The sequence below is a fragment of the Odontesthes bonariensis genome, chromosome 11, assembly GCF_027942865.1.
Source record: "Odontesthes bonariensis isolate fOdoBon6 chromosome 11, fOdoBon6.hap1, whole genome shotgun sequence".
Classification (NCBI taxonomy): Eukaryota; Metazoa; Chordata; class Actinopteri; order Atheriniformes; family Atherinopsidae; genus Odontesthes; species Odontesthes bonariensis.
The window spans coordinates 3,212,848-3,233,485 of record NC_134516.1 but is presented as its reverse complement, the minus strand read 5'-3'; the positions used below and the strand labels follow the sequence as shown (position 1 = coordinate 3,233,485).

General features: G+C 49.5%; 1 long non-coding RNA gene across 1 annotated transcript; it reads left to right on the top strand.

The window, feature by feature from the left end:
* The first annotated feature begins 14,782 nt into the window (after positions 1-14,782).
* Positions 14,783-16,626, top strand: LOC142391300 (uncharacterized). Its single transcript, XR_012770525.1, has 3 exons — positions 14,783-14,872; positions 16,217-16,263; positions 16,390-16,626. It is a non-coding gene; the product is annotated as an uncharacterized LOC142391300 (long non-coding RNA).
* The last annotated feature ends 4,012 nt before the right edge of the window (positions 16,627-20,638 follow it).

Here is a 20,638-nt window from a genome sequence, read left to right as displayed (position 1 = left end):
TCTGTAGCGTTTAAAGTAAGGCACGTCCCATCATACATGGCTGCTAAACAGGAGCGAGCATAAAGAAAGCCAAAGTGATCCGTTTTCATACTTAAGGTTTCAGTTTCATCCCATCTTTGGTTTGTGAAATGTGCATTTCTGAGTTGTGTTTCAACACTGTAAGCAGGTGGCATAGTTTAGCTTGGATCTTAATCAGACTGATTGTAATTTGAGCGGCAGGTAAGTTTGGTCAAATAAAGCCGGATATCAGAGTCTTTGTTGGAGAAATATTTTCAGCCACAACTCTGGCCGACATTGTTAGTAAAAGGAAAGAAAAAGCAGGTGAATGAAAACTTACTAAAGCAAGAGTTTTCCCTTCAAAAAGTCCATCTTTGGAGAATAAAACAACAGAGTTATTAACAGAGTTTCTCAGAGTTTGGGGCTGGTTGGGTGCTTTTGAATGGATTCTCCCATTGCATTCTGGGTCCCTGCGAGAGGCCAAAAGACAGCTGATACTAATATTCTTCTCAGCAGTGATGAGTTGTAATAATAATAATAAATGAAGTAAAGAAAGAAGAGAGGAAGAGACTGGGCCGGCACATTTCCCATCATGCCTGTGTGTGGCAGAGGAAAAGCCGAAGGAGGTGAAGCAGCCCGAGTTCTCCCACCTTGACCAACTGACAACTGAAACTGCTAACTGGTAAAAAAAAACATGTGACCACCCAAGTGCGCCCAGAGCTCCCTAAAACCCAAGTATGTGAGACGCCCACTCCCCAAACACAAAATTAATTTAATTCATTACAAACCAATTTATCCTAAACAACTCAAATTAAACAAAAATGCTAATTATCAACCAAAAACTAAGCAAATAATATAAAATAAATCTAAATTCTATGGCTTAACTAGAAATAGAGAAATGGCTCCGACAACCAGAGTCCCACAAACGGACCACCGGCTGCGGGGTCCGGGGGGCTAAAATGAGGGGTTTCTCAGTGGAGTCTGGTGGCTGAGAGCGAAGCCGTCAGCTGCTGCTTTAAGCGGCTGCTCGACACCAACTACAGCAGAGGAAACATCCCAGATGTAGCGGACACTGGAGTTTCTGCAGGTGGCCTTTTAGGCGTGCTGAAGGGGTTTTTTGGGGTTCACTCCTCAGCTGCTGGACTCCTGTCTGCTCCTCCAAAGCGCTGAAACTTTCTGCTGCAGCTAACCCTTAAAACATGGAGCTAACTTTCCTGTTAGCTGGAACATTTCAGAGTTCTCCTCAGACTGGATTCAGTGGGCATAAAGGTGTCTTTAACAGAGAGCTCTCTGGATTCATCTCTGTGCTTCAGCCAATCAGGGGGCGGGGCCTGTTCCAAACTCTCCCATTGGTTACTGCTCGTGACGTCAGAGACGGACAGAGCTGCTACTGGCTCCTGCAGCCGGAGCAGCGGAAGTGTTTCTGGAGGAACGGCAGCAGAGCCGCTGGTAATGTTCACAGCTTCTGTTCTATACCTCAGAGTTTATAAAACTCATACAGCACCATCAGAACACATGGTCACCACATGGACCTTTAGGAGTTCAGGCTTTCTGAACACACACATCAGTTCCATCCAGATGTTTTCCACATCTTTTCAGGGTTTCCTGCTGTGGCTTCATAACTCAGATGGAATCAGTCAGTGAGAAACACAGCCGGCTGTGAGAGAAAGTAAAGGTGTTCACCGAGGCTGAACCTGAGTGTTGCTCCCTTCAGTTGGACTCACCAACACAAGTCCTTCCTCTCATGCACGGGCGTTTATCTGCACAACACTGTGGTCAGTCATGCTGTGAGAACCAGAGAAATGAAAACAAACCAATCATAAAGTGAACTTCACAGGATACAAAGCCTTTCCAAATAGAAGAAACATTAAAGAAACATCTCCAGCACAGACAGCTTCCATAATGCGCTCCATTTGCCTGCAACGTGCCGTGTTTGCATGCAGTGAAGCAGGTGATGTGAAAGCGTCGCTGCAGCATCTGAAACACGTGGGAACATCATGTGAACACTCTGCAGACCTCACTGGCCGCGTTAACTCAAGGGCAGCAAGAAAGGAAACTTCCAGCGTTGGGTCTCATCCAAACCTCCGAAGCCTTATTCAGCAGCTGCATGACGTCATCTTCTGAGTAACACGCAGCTGAGGAGCTCTGCTGCTGTGGGCTGATGCGTCTGAATAAGGCCCCGCCCCTCTACAACACAGCAACACTCCTTCCACTGTTGGAACATCTCTCCGGGACGTGGTTTACAGCTCAAACATATAAACCCAACAAGCAAATAGCACAGGTGTAACTTTTCTTTGTCCTCTGCTGCTTCTCCTGCTCTGGTAAAACCCACCGGCCCCCGCCCAGCCCATCCTGGTGCTGTACCAGTCCCTGAGCTTACAGGAGATGGGCCCACAGTTCTTCCTGTCTAACAAAGAAACAAAGAAACACAAAACTAACAATTATTAACCTACAAATAAACTCTGTCAATAACCCCCCAAAATATAAAGTAAACTCAGAAAACATCTGAACCAAATTCAAAGTAATGAAGATCAGGAATAAACAGCTCCAACAGTATTTATGTTTCCAGGATTTATTTTACCGACTCACAGCTCACAGCTCTCTCTCCCTCTCGGCTTTATTTTGAAGGAAGCGGGAGTTCCTTCATTCTGTGCATAATTATTTTATTCTAATGGTGCAGAGTTGAATGTTAGAATATTATTACTTTGCACTATAGTTCAGGTTATTTAAATGTTCTATTTGTGCACAGTTTCATACATTTTATTATAATTTTGCACTGTTTCACACTGAATGTTAATTTATTGGCTGTTTGGTTTATTAGAATTTATTTAGAGAGAAAGAAAGAAAAATAAATGTTTGGCCTTGGAGACTTCTGGACTTTTAGCCTTTTTCACAATGATTTGGGACGTGCTTTGGAGAGTATCCCATCACTCCATTGAAATGTGGGAAATCTTTATGAAATTAAGTTTTATGATGAAAGAGAGCAGTCATATTAATACTTTAACAACACTGTCATAGATAGATAGATCAGTTTCAAACTAAACTTCTCCTAAAGATTGTTGTGCTTTGTCAGTCTGAATGTTTTACTGACAGCATTGTTGTCCCGTTGTGTCTGAAATGGAGGGAAATCTGTTCCAAAGTCATTTTGTTCATATGATGCAGGCAGCCAGCTGCAGTCTGCAGATTCAGTCTTTATGCTGTGAGCAGGGCGTTTCTGCCCTCTAGTGGCCACAGGTGGTATCTACAGAAAAGGTAAAGCTGGAGATGTTACAACTGACTGACACTTCCGGTGGTACCTTTCACAATAAAACGCTGTTAACGCTGTGCTGCACCTCACAGACGTAACATAAAGCTGTTTGATCTGTTAACAGCTGAAACTTGTTTTACTCAGGAGTGACTGAATGTAAATAAGATGGTGGCCTCTTTGTGTGAAAGGCGCAGGTTTTTTCTTCAAATGTAAACTAAGCTACAGCTAACGCTAGCTAGTTAGCAGCAGTTAGCTAGCATCTGTGTTAGCTCCGGTTATATTTGGTTTAAAGGTTAAGCAGAGAATGAGTGAATGTGGTGCTAAAACGTGGCTACTTCATGTGACAGTAAATTGAAACAGAGCAGACTTTATAGTTCTCGCTGTACCATGGTGCTGGTGATCTGACTTCCGGTTAAATCATGAAGCATTGATTGATGTAGCTGTGCGGTTTAACCGCTAGAGGGCAGTAATAACGGCCGTTTCATTTCCCAGCGCTTCTTCATGGCAGATATGAATGAATAAACACACACAATAAGGTCTGTGGAACACACACATGATGCATGATGAACTTCTCCACTGTAACATGTGTTTAGGTAGAATTAAGACTCTTCTGAGGCTCCAACAACTTTCTGCTTTCAGCCTTTCTGCTGCTCAGGATGCAGAAGCTGCAAACTCTCCTGAAAAACCAGCTGACTGTCACAGGAAGACACGATGAGACAGAGACTCCTCCCACTAAGGAAGAGACTCCTCCCCCTAACAGACTCCTCCCACTGAGAGACTCCTCCCCCTAACAGACTCCTCCCACTGAGGCAGAGACTCCTCCCCCTAATAGACTCCTCCCCCTAAAAGACTCCACCCACTGAGAGACTCCTCCCCCTAACAGACTCCTCCCACTGAGAGACTCCTCCCCCTAACAGACTCCTCCCACTGAGGTAGAGACTCCTCCCCCTAATAGACTCCTCCCCCTAAGAGACTCCTCCCCCTGAGAGACTCCTCCCCCTAAGACAGAGACTCCTCCCCCTAAGACAGAGACTCCTCCCCCTAACAGACTCCTCCCCCTAACAGACTCCTCCCCCTGAGAGACTCCTCCCCCTAACAGACTCCTCCCCCTAAGAGACTCCTCCCCTAATGAAAGAGACTCCTCCCCCTGAGAGACTCCTCCCCCTAACAGACTCCTCCCCTAATGAAAGAGACTCCTCCCCCTGAGAGACTCCTCCCCCTGAGGCAGAGACTCCTCCCCCTAAGAGACTCCTCCCCCTGAGACAGAGACTCCTCCCCCTGAGAGACTCCTCCCCCTGAGACAGAGACTCCTCCCCCTGAGAGACTCCTCCCCCTGAGACAGAGACTCCTCCCCCTGAGAGACTCCTCCCCCTAACAGACTCCTCCCCCTAACAGACTCCTCCCCCTAAGAGACTCCTCCCCCTAACAGACTCCTCCCACTGAGACAGAGACTCCTCCCCCTAACAGACTCCTCCAACTGAGACAGAGACTCCTCCCCCTAACAGACTCCTCCTCCTAAGAGACTCCTCCCCCTAACAGACTACTCCCCCTAACAGACTCCTCCCCCTAAGAGACTCCTCCCCCTAACAGACTCCTCCCACTGAGGCAGATACTCCTCCCCCTAACAGACTCCTCCCACTGAGACAGAGACTCCTTCCACTGAGGAAGAGACTCCTCCCCCTAAGACAGAGACTCCTCCTCCTAACAGACTCCTCCCCCTTAAGAGACTCCTCCCCTGAGACAGAGACTCCTCCCCCTAAGAGACTCCTCCCCCTAACAGACCCCTCCCACTGAGAGACTCCTCCCACTGAGACAGAGACTCCTCCCCCTAACAGACTCCTCCAACTGAGACAGAGACTCCTCCCCCTAACAGACTCCTCCTCCTAAGAGACTCCTCCCCCTAACAGACTACTCCCCCTAACAGACTCCTCCCCCTAAGAGACTCCTCCCCCTAACAGACTCCTCCCCCTAAGAGACTCCTCCCCCTAACAGACTCCTCCCACTGAGACAGAGACTCCTCCCCCTAACAGACTCCTCCAACTGAGACAGAGACTCCTCCCCCTAACAGACTCCTCCTCCTAAGAGACTCCTCCCCCTAACAGACTACTCCCCCCAACAGACTCCTCCCCCTAAGAGACTCCTCCCCCTAACAGACTCCTCCCACTGAGGCAGATACTCCTCCCCCTAACAGACTCCTCCCACTGAGACAGAGACTCCTCCCCCTAAGACAGAGACTCCTCCTCCTAAGAGACTCCTCCCCCTAACAGACTACTCCCCCTAACAGACTCCTCCCCCTAAGAGACTCCTCCCCCTAACAGACTCCTCCCACTGAGGCAGATACTCCTCCCCCTAACAGACTCCTCCCCTGAGACAGAGACTCCTCCCCTAATGACAGAGACTCCTCCTCCTAAGAAAGAGACTCCTCCCCCTAATTATAGAGACTCCACCCCCTAAGAAAGAGACTCCTCCCACTGAGAGACTCGTCCCACTGACACAGAGACTCCTCCCCCTAAGAGACTCCTCCCCCTAACAGACCCCTCCCACTGAGAGACTCCTCCCACTGAGGCAGAGACTCCTCCCCCTAAGATACTCCTCCCCCTAAAAGACTCCTCCCCCTAAGAGACTCCTCCCCCTAAGAGACTCCTCCCTCTAACAGACTCCTCCCCCTAACAGACTCCTCCCCCTAAGAGACTCCTCCCCCTAAAAGACTCCTCCCCCTAACAGACTCCTCCCCCTAACAGACTCCTCCCCCTAACAGACTCCTCCCACTTTGGCAGAGACTCCTCCCACTGAGGCAGAGACTCCTCCCACTGTGGCAGAGACTCCTCCCACTGAGGCAGAGACTCGTCCCACTGAGACAGAGACTCCTCCCCCTAAGAGACTCCTCCCCCTAACAGACCCCTCCCACTGAGAGACTCCTCCCACTGAGGCAGAGACTCCTCCCCCTAAGATACTCCTCCCCCTAAAAGACTCCTCCCCCTAAGAGACTCCTCCCCCTAAGAGACTCCTCCCTCTAACAGACTCCTCCCCCTAAGAGACTCCTCCCACTGAGGCAGAGACTCGTCCCACTGAGACAGAGACTCCTCCCCCTAAGAGACTCCTCCCCCTAACAGACCCCTCCCACTGAGAGACTCCTCCCACTGAGGCAGAGACTCCTCCCCCTAAGATACTCCTCCCCCTAAAAGACTCCTCCCCCTAAGAGACTCCTCCCCCTAAGAGACTCCTCCCTCTAACAGACTCCTCCCCCTAACAGACTCCTCCCCCTAACAGACTCCTCCCCCTAAGAGACTCCTCCCACAAGAGACTCCTCCCCCTAAGAGACTCCTCCCCCTAACAGACCCCTCCCACTGAGAGACTCCTCCCACTGAGGCAGAGACTCCTCCCCCTAAGATACTCCTCCCCCTAAAAGACTCCTCCCCCTAAGAGACTCCTCCCCCTAAGAGACTCCTCCCTCTAACAGACTCCTCCCCCTAACAGACTCCTCCCCCTAACAGACTCCTCCCCCTAACAGACTCCTCCCCCTAACAGACTCCTCCCCCTAACAGACTCCTCCCACTGAGGCAGAGACTCCTCCCCCTAACAGACTCCTCCCACTGAGAGACTCCTCCCCCTAAAAGACTCCTCCCACTGAGGCAGAGACTCCTCCCCCTGAGAGACTCCTCCCCCTAACAGACTCCTCTCCCTGAGGCAGAGACTCCTCCCACTGAGGAAGAGACTCCTCCCCCTAAGAGACTCCTCCCCCTAACAGACTCCTCCCCCTAACAGACTCCTCCCCCTAAGAGACTCCTCCCCCTAACAGACTCCTCCCACTGAGACAGAGACTCCTCCCCCTAACAGACTCCTCCAACTGAGACAGAGACTCCTCCCCCTAACAGAGTCCTCCTCCTAAGAGACTCCTCCCCCTAACAGACTACTCCCCCTAACAGACTCCTCCCCCTAAGAGACTCCTCCCCCTAACAGACTCCTCCAACTGAGAGACTCCTCCCCCTAAGAGACTCCTCCCCCTAAGAGACTCCTCCCTCTAACAGACTCCTCCCCCTAACAGACTCCTCCCCCTAACAGACTCCTCCCACTAAGACAGAGACTCCTCCCCCTGAGACAGAGACTCCTCCCACTTTGGCAGAGACTCCTCCCACTGAGGCAGAGACTCCTCCCACTGTGGCAGAGACTCCTCCCACTGTGGCAGAGACTCCTCCCACTGAGGCAGAGACTCGTCCCACTGAGACAGAGACTCCTCCCCCTAAGAGACTCCTCCCCCTAACAGACCCCTCCCACTGAGAGACTCCTCCCACTGAGGCAGAGACTCCTCCCCCTAAGATACTCCTCCCCCTAAAAGACTCCTCCCCCTAAGAGACTCCTCCCCCTAAGAGACTCCTCCCTCTAACAGACTCCTCCCCCTAACAGACTCCTCCCCCTAACAGACTCCTCCCCCTAAGAGACTCCTCCCCCTAACAGACTCCTCCCACTAAGACAGAGACTCCTCCCCCTGAGACAGAGACTCCTCCCACTGAGGCAGAGACTCGTCCCACTGAGACAGAGACTCCTCCCCCTAAGAGACTCCTCCCCCTAACAGACCCCTCCCACTGAGAGACTCCTCCCACTGAGGCAGAGACTCCTCCCCCTAAGATACTCCTCCCCCTAAAAGACTCCTCCCCCTAAGAGACTCCTCCCCCTAAGAGACTCCTCCCTCTAACAGACTCCTCCCCCTAACAGACTCCTCCCCCTAACAGACTCCTCCCCCTAAGAGACTCCTCCCACAAGAGACTCCTCCCCCTAAGAGACTCCTCCCCCTAACAGACCCCTCCCACTGAGAGACTCCTCCCACTGAGGCAGAGACTCCTCCCCCTAAGATACTCCTCCCCCTAAAAGACTCCTCCCCCTAAGAGACTCCTCCCCCTAAGAGACTCCTCCCTCTAACAGACTCCTCCCCCTAACAGACTCCTCCCCCTAACAGACTCCTCCCCCTAAGAGACTCCTCCCACAAGAGACTCCTCCCCCTAAGAGACTCCTCCCACTGAGGCAGAGACTCCTCCCCCTAACAGACTCCTCCCACTGAGAGACTCCTCCCCCTAAAAGACTCCTCCCACTGAGGCAGAGACTCCTCCCCCTGAGAGACTCCTCCCCCTGAGGCAGAGACTCCTCCCACTGAGGAAGAGACTCCTCCCCCTAAGAGACTCCTCCCCCTAACAGACTCCTCCCCCTAACAGACTCCTCCCCCTAAGAGACTCCTCCCCCTAACAGACTCCTCCCACTGAGACAGAGACTCCTCCCACTGAGACAGAGACTCCTCCCACTGAGGAAGAGACTCCTCCCCCTAAGAGACTCCTCCCCCTAACAGACTCCTCCCCCTAACAGACTCCTCCCCCTAAGAGACTCCTCCCCCTAACAGACTCCTCCCACTGAGACAGAGACTCCTCCCCCTAACAGACTCCTCCAACTGAGACAGAGACTCCTCCCCCTAACAGACTCCTCCTCCTAAGAGACTCCTCCCCCTAACAGACTACTCCCCCTAACAGACTCCTCCCCCTAAGAGACTCCTCCCCCTAACAGACTCCTCCAACTGAGAGACTCCTCCCCCTAACAGACTCCTCCCCCTAAGAGACTCCTCCCCCTAACAGACTCCTCCCACTGAGACAGAGACTCCTCCCCCTAACAGACTCCTCCTCCTAAGAGACTCCTCCCCCTAACAGACTACTCCCCCTAACAGACTCCTCCCCCTAAGAGACTCCTCCCCCTAACAGACTCCTCCAACTGAGAGACTCCTCCCCCTAACAGACTCCTCCCCCTAAGAGACTCCTCCCAAAAGAGACTCCTCCCCCTAACAGACTCCTCCCCCTAAGAGACTCCTCCCCCTAACAGACTCCTCCCCCTAAGAGACTCCTCCCCCTAACAGACTCCTCCCACTAAGACAGAGACTCCTCCCCCTGAGACAGAGACTCCTCCCACTTTGGCAGAGACTCCTCCCACTGAGGCAGAGACTCCTCCCCCTAACAGACTCCTCCCCCTAACAGACTCCTCCCCCTAACAGACTCCTCCCCCTAACAGACTCCTCCCACTAAGACAGAGACTCCTCCCCCTAACAGACTCCTCCCCCTAACAGACTCCTCCCCCTAACAGACTCCTCCCCCTAAGAGACTCCTCCCACTAAGACAGAGACTCCTCCCCCTGAGAGACTCCTCCCCCTGAGACAGAGACTCCTCCTACTGAGAGACTCCTCCCCCTAACAGACTCCTCCCCCTGAGAGACTCCTCCCACTGAGAGACTCCTTCCCCTAAGAGACTCCTCCCCCTGAGGAAGAGACTCCTCCCCCTGAGGCAGAGACTCCTCCTCCTAACAGACTCCTCCCCCTGAGAGACTCCTCCCCCTAAAAGACTCCTCCCCCTAACAGACTCCTCCCCCAGAGACTCCTCCCCCTAACAGACCCCTCCCCCTAAGAGACTCCTCCCCCTGAGAGACTCCTCCCCCTAACAGACTCCTTCCCCTAAGAGACTCCTCCCCCAGAGACTCCTCCCCCTAACAGACTCCTCCCCCTAACAGACTCCTCCCCCTGAGAGACTCCTCCCCGAGGCAGAGACTCCTCCCACTGAGGAAGAGACTCCTCCCCCAAGAGACTCCTCCCCCTAACAGACTCCACCCCCTGAGACAGAGACTCCTCCCCTAATGACAGAGACTCCTCCTCCTAACAGACTCCTCCCCCTAAGAGACTCCTCCCCCTAAGACAGAGACTCCTCCTCCTAAAAGACTCCTCCCCCTAACAGACTCCTCCCCCAGAGACTCCTCCCCCTAACAGACCCCTCCCCCTAAGAGACTCCTCCCCCTGAGAGACTCCTCCCCCTAACAGACTCCTTCCCCTAAGAGACTCCTCCCCCAGAGACTCCTCCCCCTAACAGACTCCTCCCCCTAACAGACTCCTCCCCCTGAGAGACTCCTCCCCCTGAGGCAGAGACTCCTCCCACTGAGGAAGAGACTCCTCCCCCAAGAGACTCCTCCCCCTAACAGACTCCACCCCCTGAGACAGAGACTCCTCCCCTAATGACAGAGACTCCTCCTCCTAACAGACTCCTCCCCCTAAGAGACTCCTCCCCCTAAGACAGAGACTCCTCCTCCTAACAGACTCCTCCCCCTAAGACAGAGACTCCTCCCCCTGAGAGACTCCTCCCACTGAGAGACTCCTCCCACTGAGATACTCCTCCCCCTAAGGCAGAGACTCCTTCCCCCGAGAGACTCCTCCCCCTAAGAGACTCCTCCCCCTAAAACAGAGACTCCTCCCACTGAGACAGAGACTCCTCCTCCTAACAGACTCCTCCCCCTAAGAGACTCCTCCCCCTGAGGCAGAGACTCCTCCCACTGAGAGACTCCTCCCTCTAACAGACTCCTCCTCCTAACAGACTCCTCCTCCTAACAGACTCCTCCCCCTAAGAGACTCCACCCCCTAACAGACTCCTCCCCCTGAGGCAGAGACTCCTCCCACTGAGAGACTGCTCCCCCTTAGGCAGAGACTCCTCCCAGACTCCTGGGAGTGCTAGTGCACGTGCGTGTGTACGTGTGGGCTCAAACATTGAGCTGTCGGAACAAAGGGTGAATTTAATCTGGAACAAAGACATTTCGGGCTGTAGGATCAATGGGAAATTTTCGGAATATTGACGGGTCGGACCAAAGGGGCGTCGGAGAAATGACATGTTACCAAAAACGGACAGGACTTGGGCTCCAGGAAAAGCCAAAAACCTGTTTTCACCAGTACAATTAGTCAATAACTCCTGGAACTTTGGATTACGGACAACTTTGGAACTTGGACCACGGAGAAACTTTCCCACTGCGCGCTGGAGGACAGCAGGAACTGTCGCCGTTACACGCGGAAAATTGTTAGACAAAGGAAGAAAGGAACCAGTCGTTTGAGGGTATGTACGGCAAAATGCCAGAAGATTAGGAACTTTTTCGTTGGAGAAAAATATTTGGATTAGTTAGAAGCAAGTTTGGTTCGTGTTTTTTTTTTTTTTGTTTTTTGTGATTTAATTAACGGCCAAACAATTGGAAGCACCAAAAGCAGTTTATTTTTGGAAGGAAACCCGACATTTAAGTTTGAAAGGAAAGGAAAAAACACACACAAATCATTTTTTAACCAAAAATCTGTATTTCGTCTTAACTCCGGAAAAGAACGCTATTCCGGGGTTTCTTTCTCAAACAAGCCGACCCCGGGTTAGGACGATTTCAGACCAGAGCGTGGCAGCGAGACAACGGCAGTTATCAGGCGGTGTGTTCTACTTGGCTTTTCACACCGGACAGTCTGCGGCCGCGGTAGTTCCGCTCCAGCCCTGTCTGCATTCCCCATCCATTTCAACGGGACGCCGCCGCCGGCCGCTGCCGTCCAAATTCCGCTCGAGTTCTATTTTCCAAAAGCAGCGCGGGACGGAGGCGTCTCCCGCGCCGCTACTGCCCGACTACCGCCGCGTCTGTGTGCAAGGACAGATCTGTTTCCATGTATTTTCACCTCCGCCGGTGAAAATCGCTTCCGTTCCGCCACGCTTTGCCGCACTGCTTTGAAACGGGCCTAAGGGTTAAGGAGAACCGAGCTCCAGGCCAACCATCCACACCTGTGTACCCACACTTAAGCACCCCTCCCCGGCCTAAGAATCCAGTCCGCACCGCCTGGAGCTCAACGACCCTGGTACTGTAAAAAGAAGAAAAAAAGATTATAAAGAACCGAGCTCCAGGCCCTCCATCCACACCTGTGTACCCACACTTAAGCACCCCTCCCCGGCCTAAGAATCCAGTCCGCACCCCCTGGAGCTCCACGCCCCTGGTACTGTAAAAAGAAGAAAAAAAGATTATAAAGAGCCGAGCTCCAGGCCCTCCATCCACACCTGTGTACCCACACTTAAGCACCCCTCCCCGGCCTAACCATCCAGTCCGCACCCCCTGGAGCTCCACGCCCCTGGTACTGTAAAAAGAAGAAAAAAAGATTATAAAGAGCCGAGCTCCAGGCCCTCCATCCACACCTGTGTACCCACACTTAAGCACCCCTCCCCGGCCTAACGATCCAGTCCGCACCCCCTGGAGCTCCACGCCCCTGGTACTGTAAAAAGAAGAAAAAAAGATTATAAAGAGCCGAGCTCCAGGCCCTCCATCCACACCTGTGTACCCACACTTAAGCACCCCTCCCCGGCCTAACGATCCAGTCCGCACCCCCTGGAGCTCCACGCCCCTGGTACTATAAAAAAAAAAAAAAACGAGCTCCAGGCCAACCATCCACACCTGTGTACCCACACTTAAGCACCCCTCCCCGGCCTAACGATCCAGTCCGCACCCCCTGTAGCTCCACGCCCCTGGTACTGTAAAAAGAAGAAAAAAAGATTATAAAGAACCGAGCTCCAGGCCCTCCATCCACACCTGTGTAACCACACTTAAGCACCCCTCCCCGGCCTAAGAATCCAGTCCGCACCCCCTGGAGCTCCACGCCCCTAGTATTGTAAAAAGAAGAAAAAAAGATTATAAAGAACCGAGCTCCAGGCCCTCCATCCACACCTGTGTACCCACACTTAAGCACCCCTCCCCGGCCTAACGATCCAGTCCGCACCCCCTGGAGCTCCACGCCCCTGGTACTATAAAAAAAAAAAAGAACCGGGCTCCAGGCCCTCCATCCACACCTGTGTACCCACACTTAAGCACCCCTCCCCGGCCTAACGATCCAGTCCGCACCCCCTGGAGCTCCACGCCCCTGGTACTATAAAACACTTTTTCTTTTAGTCACCAGGCTGCCTGGTCCAGGCACACTCACCCGAACTCAAGCAGCCCTTCCCGGGCATGGAGCTCTGGTCCTTCCCGACCAGAGCTCCATGTCATTTTTTTTTTTTTTTTTTTTTTACTTTGGCTTCTTAAAATTGCACTATGACTTTGACTGCGCTCCACTGTCTCCAACAAACGCTCGCTGTTCAGAAAGTAGAGGCGACCTCTGGGCTCAGAGGCAATTTGTAAGAAAAATGTGCGGCAGAGCTCAATGAGCGTGACTTTGTGTGAAAGAGGACACGTTTTCCTACATTTTAAGGGATCATTTCTTTCTGGCAGTTAAACTGTATGAAAGTTATAGTTTGAATAGTTGTTTGAAAAGCTAAACAAGTTGAAATTGATCAGCACGCGATTTGGCATCAGACTGAAGTGGGCGATGAGCTGTGGGTGAAGGTGGGACCCGCACACTGAAAGTGTAGCTACGGCTCACGCATAGATTAATGCTGCGCCAGTGAATTTTTGATCCTTGGCGGCGCTTGTGTGTGAGGAACAAGCACGAGGAAGGAAAAAACAAACCGAGCATAAGGAGAGAGCCCAGCCATGTGAGCGGTGAGATGCAAAGCACAGAGGAAATTCTAAAGAAAAAAAGAATCGAGGATAAAGTGTGCGAGAGGGAGTGCTGCATGGTGTATATCGCTGACATTGACGGGGCTGGATAATGGTAGCTTACTGTGGAAACTCCGGTGAGTGATATCAATGATATGTGAAGCTAATGGCTAGCAAGATCGTTTGCTAGCGTATTTAAAAAATAAAGTATTAAAAAAAAAAAAAAAAGTTTTTGCTCTATTTTTGTATCTTTTAAAGCAAAGAGAGGAAAAAAAGAAAAAAATATCGTTTGCTAGCGTATTTAAAAAACAAAGTATTTTTTAAAAAAAACATGTTTTTGCACTATTTTGTATCTTTTAAAGCAAAGAGAGGAAAAAAAGAAAAAGTTCGTTTGCTAGCAAGAATGTTTGCTAGCAAGAATGTTTGCTAGCAAGATCGTTTGCTAGCAAGAACGTTTGCTAGCAAGAATGTTTGCTAGCAAGATCGTTTGCTAGCAAGAATGTTTGCTAGCAAGATCGTTTGCTAGCAAGAATGTTTGCTAGCAAGATCGTCGGCAAGCGTTTAATTCATGATGTTATTTAGTAAAATGTATGCATTATTTCATATTGAAATTGTTGTTAAAATTGATTACATGTTAAAAGATGTTACTGTGTTACCTAGAGAATGCTCTAATTTTACAAGTGGAGATTTGAGAAAATTCCTGCCTAAAGACTGTTAAAAATAATTTCTTTGGGAGATTATCTCCATTTACAAGTTTAGAAAAAAATGTAAACTTGATGAGGAGACTGGCCAAAATGTAAAGTCATTTTTTAAATGTAAAAAAAATAAATAATTATTTTTACATTTAAAAAAAAAAAAAAAAAAAGAGTAATGTGAGATAAAATATTCATCGGCGTTAAATAATTGACAAGTTAACGCGATAGTAACGAGTTAACTCGCCCAGCCCTATTTTTTTAATATATTTGAACAAACACTGATTATTACACGTTGATGCAAACTTCTGTGACCACATTTATCAGTTTGTTCATACGTTTTTCCGGTTCTGGTCCCATCCAGTTGTGGCAGTTTTTACTGGAGCTTCTTCTGGACTCCACCTGCAACACGTTCCTCTCCTGGACCGGAGACGGCCGGGAGTTCAAGATGTCCGACCCCACAGAGGTAAGGACGGGTTTTACACGGGTGCAAAGTTACCTCATACCCCAAATCCCATCTGAGAGAGCTGGACCTGAGCTACAACCATCCAGGAGCCTCAGGAGAGAAGCTGCTGAGGGCTGCACTGAAGGATCCACACACACTCAGGTATGGAGAGGCCTGCTGCAGCCTCACAGTGTCTGACAGAGGAGGCAGAGCTGGGAACATGTTCTCTGTGCTGCACTCAGCCCTGTGCTTCTGCTTCCTGCTGAGTGTTACATGAACAATCACACATGTAGGAGCCTGTTTCCTTTGCTCACAGCACCAACGCTGGTTGGACATGAACAGCAGATGTTTGTGGAGGAGGTCTCCAAGGAGAACATCTGCAGGAACAACAGTGAGAAGTGTCTGTTGGTCCTCTGACCCTGGATCAGACGCACAGATGGGTCCAGGACATGTTAGCCTAGCTTAGCACAAAGATTTCTAGAACCATGTTCAGCGTACATCTGGAAATGCGTACATGTGGGTTAGACCTGCGTCCTGAGAGAGGATCTGGATGTTTGGCTGCCCTGAAACCTTCTGAGAGGAGGAGTCAGCAGAAACAATGTGACCATCAGGAGAGACCATGATGCCAGAGACTGAAGAGATTTCAGCTCAGTGTTTAAAGCTCATATTTGGCTTCAGAAAGGAGAGAAAAATCAAATCCAAATCCAAATCCAAATTAAGATCAAAAGCAAACAAGAGACCAACAGAACAAATATCCACTCCCAATGAAATGCATGAAACATCCATCCATCCACCTTCTCCACCCGCTGAATCCGTCGGTCAGGCCGCGGGGGGGCCGAAGCCCCTCCCAGCGGGGCCAGAGGCGGGGTTCACCCTGGACAGGTCGCCATCCATCACAGGGCCACATTAAATATGTTAAATCAAATATACACATTCAGACGTTCATATGTACAAGCCCACACAGAAATAAGTGCTGAGGAGAGCAGCAGGACTCCCACTGAGACACTGTGAGGCTCTGTGTGGATGATGGGAAACAGGTGGCAGAGCAGGAAGGCTAAGCAGGCTCATTGTGTTCATAAAGAGCCGACAGGACTCCAGCGGTTAGTAAAGATGGACTTTAGGAGCCTTCATAGATCTGTAATGTGCTCCATCTGATGGAGGCCCCAAACCTTCTGGATCCAGATGTTATATGAAGGGGGGGTTCAGCCATCTAATAGTTCTGCAGCTCAGTGCTGCTGTGAGTAATATATGTACAGATGTTTCTCTGGCCTCCCATTCAGCCCTTTAGGCATCACTCCTAATAGAGCCACAGCAGCATCCCGAGGTACAGAGCATCAGATACCTCTCCCCAGAGTGTCTTTACTTTGGGACATAAGCAGAATATATGGCTATGACTGGCAGCATGTGCTCCACCGTTCCTCCAGCATCAGCTGGAATGGGACCGGCTCATTCTAGATGCTATTTCTGGAGTCCTGAAACATGTGACAGTTATTTTCCTGCTTTCAGGGTGGAGCCTGCTGGAGAACGATGGCTGACACCAGGGCTGAGGAAGTGTGAGTGTGTTCTTCATCTGATTCATGACATCCAGCCATCGCCACACTGTCACATCACTCATTGATCAAAGTGAACAGATGATGGATCAATAACTGCAGCTGGACTGTGTTTGTTCTCTCCATCAGATTCCTGCCAACTCACAATCGACACAAACACAGTGCACAGGAAACTGAAACTGTCTGACAACAACAGGAAGGTGACACATGTGAGAGAGGTTCAGTCATATCCTGATCATCCAGACAGGTTTGATTACTGGTATCCTCAGCTGCTGTGTAGAAATGTTCTGACTGGTCGCTGTTACTGGGAGGTCGAGTGGAGAGGAGGAGTTCATATATCAGTGAGTTACAGAGGAATCAGGAGGAGAGGAGACTACAGAGACTGTGAGTTTGGATGGAATGATCAGTCCTGGAGGCTGAGCTGCTCTTATGGAGGTAAATACTCTGTCTGGCACAATAACAGAGTAACATCCATCTCCTCCTCCTCCTCCTCCTCCTCCTCCTCCTCCTCCTCCTCCTCCTCCTCCTCCTCCTCCTCCTCTGTCTGTAACAGAGCAGCAGTGTATGTGGACCGTCCTGCTGGCACTCTGTCCTTCTACAGAGTCTCCTCTGACACACTGATCCACCTCCACACCTTCAGCACCACATTCACTGAAGAGCCTCTGCATCCTGGATTTGGGTTCAGGTCACCTGGGCTCTTAATTGGTTCCAGGTTGTCACATGGTTCCAGGTTGTCATATGGTTCCTGGTTTTCTCTGTGCTGAGTACACAGAGTGTCCTCCTGTCAGAGAATCCCTGCTGAACAGATAGTTCAGTCTGTTCATGTCTGTCTCTTTCACTCAGAAACACCTTTTCAGATTCATGGACTCAGTCAGTTTCTGTGTGAAACTCTTCTGAATGATTCCTTGGAAACTTCTTCCTCTTCCGGTCCTTTAAAGATGGAAGCTGCCATTCTTCCAGGAAGTTGTTTTTCTGTGTGTTTCCAGTCAAAGCTTCACACTGAGACCATTCAGTTGCTGTCAGCTGCAGTTAGTTTGCTGCACATGTGACAAACTGATACTTTTAATGTAGAATTTCTATGGAAATTTTTTTTTTCTTAAATGAGATGAAATAATTTGCAGTGTGCTTGTCAACATGAAAGCATATTTCTGAAATGTGTGCTTGATACCCTGAACTATAAGTGGATGTCTGGGCTTTGCCATCAGTGCTGTAATTCAGGACTTTACCTTTAGAAGCCTCCTAAGATGATGTTTGTTGTGATTTATAAATATCATGTCAAAATAAAACTGAACTGAATTTGACTGAATTGTGCTTTTATTTGCACCGGAAATAGTTTTATCTCCACGCTGCAGCACGTCCGAATGAATAGAAGCCAAGTGTGTGAAAATAAAAGCTCCAATGAAGAATATTAGCAAAAAAATGACTGAAAACAGCTTTGAGCTGTAGTTCCTGTGGGTGAGTGATGCCACGAGCTGAGCTTCTGTAGCGTTTAAAGTAAGGCACGTCCCATCATACATGGCTGCTAAACAGGAGCGAGCATAAAGAAACACAAAGTGATCTGTTTTCATAGTTAAGGTTTCAGTTTCATCCCATCTTTGGTTTGTGAAATGTGCATTTCTGAGTTGTGTTTCAACACTGTAAGCAGGTGGCATAGCTTTGCTTGGATCTTAATCAGACTGATTGTAATTTGAGCGGCAGGTAAGTTTGGTAAAATAAAGCCAGATATCAGAGTCTTTGTTGGAGAAATATTTTCAGCCCCAACTCTGGCCGACATTGTTAGTAAAAGGAAAGAAAAAGCAGGTGCATGAAAACTTACTAAAGCAAGAGTTTTCCCTTCAAAAAGTCCATCTTTGGAGAATAAAATAACAGAGTTATTAACAGAGTTTCTCCGAGTAATTAACAGAGTTTCTCAGAGTTTGGGGCTGGTTAGGGGCTTTTGAATGGATTCTCCCATTGAATTCTGGGTCCCTGCGAGAGGCCAAAAGACAGCTGATACTAATATTCTTCTCAGCAGTGATGAGTTGTAATAATAATAATAAATGAAGTAAAGAAAGAAGAGAGGAAGAGACTGGGCCGGCACATTTCCCATCATGCCTGTGTGTGGCAGAGGAAAAGCCGAAGGAGGTGAAGCAGCCCGAGTTCTCCCACCTTGACCAACTGACAACTGAAACTGCTAACTGGTAAAAAAAAAACATGTGACCACCCAAGTGCGCCCAGAGCTCCCTAAAACCCAAGTATGTGAAACGCCCACTCCCCAAACACAGAATTAATTTAATTCATTACAAACCTATTTATCCTAAACAACTCAAATTAAACAAAAATGCTAATTATCAACCAAAAACTAAGCAAATAATGTAAAATAAATCTAAATTCTATGGCTTAACTAGAAATAGAGAAATGGCTCCCACAACCAGAGTCCCACAAACGGACCACCGGCTGCGGGGTCCGGGGGGCTAAAATGAGGGGTTTCTCAGTGGAGTCTGGTGGCTGAGAGCGAAGCCGTCAGCTGCTGCTTTAAGCGGCTGCTCGACACCAACTACAGCAGAGGAAACATCCCAGATGTAGCGGACACTGGAGTTTCTGCAGGTGGCCTTTTAGGCGTGCTGAAGGGGTTTTTGGGGTTCACTCCTCAGCTGCTGGACTCCTGTCTGCTCCTCCAAAGCGCTGAAACTTTCTGCTGCAGCTAACCCTTAAAACATGGAGCTAACTTTCCTGTTAGCTGGAACATTTCAGAGTTCTCCTCAGACTGGATTCAGTGGGCATAAAGGTGTCTTTAACAGAGAGCTCTCTGGATTCATCTCTGTGCTTCAGCCAATCAGGGGGCGGGGCCAGTTCCAAACTCTCCCATTGGTTACTGCTCGTGACGTCAGAGACGGACAGAGCTGCTACTGGCTCCTGCAGCCGGAGCAGCGGAAGTGTTTCTGGAGGAACGGCAGCAGAGCCGCTGGTAATGTTCACAGCTTCTGTTCTATACCTCAGAGTTTATAAAACTCATACAGCACCATCAGAACACATGGTCACCACATGGACCTTTAGGAGTTCAGGCTTTCTGAACACACACATCAGTTCCATCCAGATGTTTTCCACATCTTTTCAGGGTTTCCTGCTGTGGCTTCATAACTCAGATGGAATCAGTCAGTGAGAAACACAGCCGGCTGTGAGAGAAAGTAAAGGTGTTCACCGAGGCTGAACCTGAGGGACGCATCACTGAAATGACTGAGTGTTGCTCCCTTCAGTTGGACTCACCAACACAAGTCCTTCCTCTCATGCACGGGCGTTTATCTGCACATGGCTGTGGTCAGTCTGTGAGAACTGGAGAAATGAAAACAAACAAATCATAAAGTGAACTTCACAGGATACAAAGCCTTTCCACAGAGAAGAAACATTAAAGAAACATCTCCAGCACAGACAGCTTCCATAATGCGCTCCATTTGCCTGCAACGTGCCGTGTTTGCATGCAGTGAAGCAGGTGATGTGACAGCGTCGCTGCAGCATCTGAAACACGTGGGAACATCATGTGAACACTCTGCAGACCTCACTGGCCGCGTTAACTCAAGGGCAGCAAGAAAGGAAACTTCCAGCGTTGGGTCTCATCCAAACCTCCGAAGCCTTATTCAGCAGCTGCATGACGTCATCTTCTGAGTAACACGCAGCTGAGGAGCTCTGCTGCTGTGGGCTGATGCGTCTGAATAAGGCCCCGCCCCTCTACAACACAGCAACACTCCTTCCACTGTTGGAACATCTCTCCGGGACGTGGTTTACAGCTCAAACATATAAACCCAACAAGCAAATAGCACAGGTGTAACTTTTCTTTGTCCTCTGCTGCTTCTCCTGCTCTGGTAAAACCCACCGGCCCCCGCCCAGCCCATCCTGGTGCTATACCAGTCCCTGAGCTTACAGGAGATGGGCCCACAGTTCTTCCTGTCTAACAAAGAAACAAAGAAACACAAAACTAACAATTATTAACCTACAAATAAACTCTGTCAATAACCCCCCAAAATATAAAGTAAACTCAGAAAACATCTGAACCAAATTCAAAGTAATGAAGATCAGGAATAAACAGCTCCAACAGTATTTATGTTTCCAGGATTTATTTTACTGACTCACAGCTCACAGCTCTCTCTCCCTCTCGGCTTTATTTTGAAGGAAGCGGGAGTTCCTTCATTCTGTGCATAATTATTTTATTCTAATGGTGCAGAGTTGAATGTTAGAATATTATTACTTTGCACTATAGTTCAGGTTATTTAAATGTTCTATTTGTGCACAGTTTCATACATTTTATTATAATTTTGCACTGTTTCACACTGAATGTTAATTTATTGGCTGTTTGGTTTATTAGAATTTATTTAGAGAGAAAGAAAGAAAAATAAATGTTTGG